Source organism: Microcaecilia unicolor, chromosome 6 (assembly GCF_901765095.1).
Source record: "Microcaecilia unicolor chromosome 6, aMicUni1.1, whole genome shotgun sequence".
NCBI lineage: Eukaryota > Metazoa > Chordata > Amphibia > Gymnophiona > Siphonopidae > Microcaecilia > Microcaecilia unicolor.
In genome coordinates this window covers 261,682,422-261,686,392 of record NC_044036.1, presented here as the reverse complement: position 1 = coordinate 261,686,392, position 3,971 = coordinate 261,682,422, and the positions used below count along the sequence as shown (strand labels likewise).

Below are 3,971 nucleotides of genomic sequence, written 5' to 3'. Positions count from 1 at the left end.
TTGAGTCAAATTCAAATCTAAAGTTTCTATTGGTTCAACCACATTCTCTCCTTGCCCAAGTTCTTTCTTCCGAAAGGGTTCTATATAGAAAATCTTTGAAATAGGAGGGTGTGATTTTTCTGGAATTTTTAACACTTCAGTTAAATATTGTTTGAAAGTTATTAAAGGTGAGATGGCAACTTGTTTAGGAAAGTTTATCAATCTGAGGGTATTTGAATGCTGGTAATTTTCCAATATTTCTATTCCATTTTGTAGGTAAAGGTTTTCTTTAATTAGGTTCACTTGAACCTGCTGACAGTTTTGTATCGTTTTAGAATTAACCAGTTTCTTTACCCAAAGATGTTAGTTTTTTGTCCATTACAGATATTTTTTCCAGATCAGAGTTGAATTTCTGATTAAAATTGGTAAATTTTAGTGAAAAGGAGGCTTCCAATCCTACAAGTGCCTCCCATATATTGTCCAAAGTAATTGTCTGAGGTTTCTCAGGTAAATATGACTTACTTGGTAAATCCAAGTCAGGAGAAGAAGTCAATTCTAAGTGTCCTCCTGCTGCCCCACGATCTTCCTCAAGGATACTATCTCCTCCAGTCATACCCGTTATTTTCACAGCGGGGTTTGTCGGCGTCTCTGGCAGCGATTCGGCACCCGCGCCAGGAAACCCCGTCGCAATTTACACATCCGGGGCACTCTGGGCCGTACTCGATGTCATCGCTAGCATAGGAGGAGAATTCCTCGTTTCGGGGCTGAGAGATGTTTCTTGTTCAAGCCGGTGGATCGGGAGACCTCTCCCCGAACCATCCGACAGCGAAGAAAGCCCCGTAAACACACCTGGCAGAAGGAAGTGGTCCATTGTTCCAGCTCCCGGCAAAACAGGGGTCACGGTACCGATGCGTTGTTTGCCTCTCTGCTTAGGCATAACTTTGAGTAGTAAATCAGCAAACGAAGGGAATAATGAGCAGGTAAACTCGGAGCTACTTCTGTTGCTTCCTATTCAGTCGCCATCTTGAAACCCCTCTGCTCATTCAATTCCTATGGGCTTCATCGCATTTGGTGTTTCGTAATCACCACTGTGACTTTGTAAAAGGAGCCCAAAGTAATCACCATTCTTTACCCTGTGCCTTCTATAAATGCTGTAACTTGCCTTGAAATACCTGAAGCTGATGCTTGATTTGGATCCAAAATAGCATAGACAGCTGAGAGAGTATTATTTTGGGTTAAATTCTTTCATATAAAAAAAAGAGGAAAAATATTTCAATAGAACAAAATATTTTAGTGGATTTTAAATTTGGCAGGATGAGTTTTCTAATTCTTAGTGAATACTTTAGGTCTGTAGTTCTTAACCTTGTCCTTGGGAACTACCTTGGAGTTTTAGGAAAGCCATAATGAAAATATTCCTGCATGCATATTTCATGCATATTCCTTGTGGGCATCCTAAAAACCAGATTGCTCAGGTGATCCAGTTTTCAGAACCATAGTCTTATTATCAAGGAGAATCCTTGAATTATTTCAAATAATTGTGCAAACTCGAATATCCATTTCAATCATAAATCCATTCCGTAAATAGCACTTCTCGGAAAAGCTTTTTGCAATGCTTCAGCTGGCATCTGACAAAATATGCATTCCCCTTGCATTAGAAATTTGTGTAATATTCTGTCCATGACATATTAATTTCTTTCCCTTGGATAATATGAACATTAATAAATAACTGCTTTTACTGTCTCAGTCCACAGTTCTCATATGCTCTCTGAAGCACATATACGAGGAATGAAGCAAAGCAAATTAGTATGGCCCCTGTGCAAGAATGATACACAAATTTGTAAAGTGTTCCATATTTTAAGAGAATCTTAAATTTACCATGGAAGATTGCAGGTAATTGGTAACTGATATCGTGATTTTAACGTGGAGGATATTGTGTCCAGAAGATGTAAGCCTGTTAACACTGAGCAGCTATAATTTGGAGGGGAAGACATCCTAAGACTGAAATTAGAGAGTAAGAGTTGTTAATTAGCATTATGGGTGGATTGTTGGTTTAATTGTTATCATAATGAATGTGACTATGCTGTGGCTATAATAATAAAAAAACACTCTTCAGACTGTTGGTATGGTATTGGAATACTGCAGCATCATATAGAACTACCTATATGAGATAGACATGGCAACACATAGAACTGCCTATATGTGTTAGGCATGGTAACAAATTACCAGTTGCCATGGTTTTGATGCCAGTGTTCAATCATGAACAAGTGTAACCTGAACAGAATGGCCAAGGAGGTTTGATAGCAGGAGACGGCATGATGTCACAAGGCTGAAGCAGGTCTCCACCCACTCCACCAAGGAGGTTTTAATTATCCCCAATGCAGCTACAGCCATCTTGGTACACCAAAAACAATGAAATTGATAGGGCAACAAGGTCTGCCTACTGGCTTCTGCCTTCATAATGGGCCAGATAGGCTCATGCTGTCTCCTGTTATCAAACCTCTTTGGCTCTGGCATCCTTGTTGGTTAGACTGAATAGGCCATACAGATCTTTATATCTGCTGTCTGTGACTTGTGGGGTCCCACAGGGGACCCTCTCTCCCCAGTTTTGTTCAATTTCCTTATGGCGTCATTAGGTTATCAACTAGAAACTGTGGGCTATATATTCAGATGATATCACTATATTGATATCAATAGATTCAGATTTTGTAAAGGTAATTTCACATATTGAAAAATGCATGATTTTGATATCAACATGAATGTTTAAAAATCGGCTCAAGCTTAATAGTGAGAAAACTAAATTCCTTCTGATTGATGATCAAGACATTTCATTAAAGCCATCTTCTTTAATACTGAATGGTCTAACCTATAAATTAGAAAAGATTTTGAACATCTTAGGAGTTCGGCTAGACCATAACATGCCTTGGGAATCCCAGGTGAATAGTCTTGTTAAAAAATGTTTTTTGATGATGAATAATTTAAGAAGGATTCAAAAATATTTTACCTTAGAATCATTTCAACTGTTAATACAAGCATCAATTCTTACAAAACTTGATTACTGTAATAATATATATCTCTGTTGTACAAAATATTTGAGATGGCTTAGAACGATTCAGAATACTGCAATTTATCTTATTTGTGGTTTGAACAAATTTGATAGTTTCTATATGTTATGAAAGGCTCTGTTGGCTGTTGATAGAAGCTAGAGTTTTCTATAAGCTTTGCTGTCTAGTTTATAAAATACTGGTAGGTGTGGCACCAAGTTATATGTTTTCCCTGATTAGTACACATTTTTCAAAGTATGATAGTCGCAATAGTCTAAATATATCAGTCCCTTCTTTCAAAGGATTCCACTTTAGGAAATATTTTACAGCCTTATTCTCTTACCAGTCATCTCAAATTTGGAATTCCTTACATAATTTGGTGAAAAGTCAACCAAATTATTTAATTTTTCATAAAATGTTGAAGACAAATTTATTTAGAAGGTATGTACTTTCTAATTAGATATTATGTAATTATTGTATTGTAATTTTTCTTGATATTTTAAGCTCCAAGTCTGGTTGACTAGTTTTAATTTATACTGTAATCCACTCCAAATCTATTTAAGGTGTTGAGATGAATATAACATTAATATAATATAACATATAAAATTTGCTGTGTTACTGTTTCTCATAATATCCTCCATTATTGCATTAATGCCATGCTTTTCCTTGACCATGCCTAAAGTGCTGCAGCATTTTTGGACAAAATAACCCTTTTTTTGATAGTTCATGAAGTTTTGAGAGACCATGTCCATAATCCTAGTATATCAGAAATAAGAGGTGCAGATAGATAAATGCTAATCTGTTCTGTATATTGGGATCTAATGGAAATTCTGTAACTGATAGTTGCACGACATGTGAAAGGGCCCAACATTGACCCTGCCATATCTGTTAACAAACACAAAGGACTGAGATTGTTTAACTTCTGCATGAAATGTATAATTCATGGGTGAG

The 3,971-nt window shown here is 36.6% G+C and overlaps 1 pseudogene; it reads left to right on the top strand.

Moving 5' to 3' along the window:
- Nucleotides 1-1,737: 1,737 nt before the first annotated feature.
- Nucleotides 1,738-1,836, top strand: LOC115473609 (annotated as a pseudogene).
- Nucleotides 1,837-3,971: the final 2,135 nt, after the last annotated feature.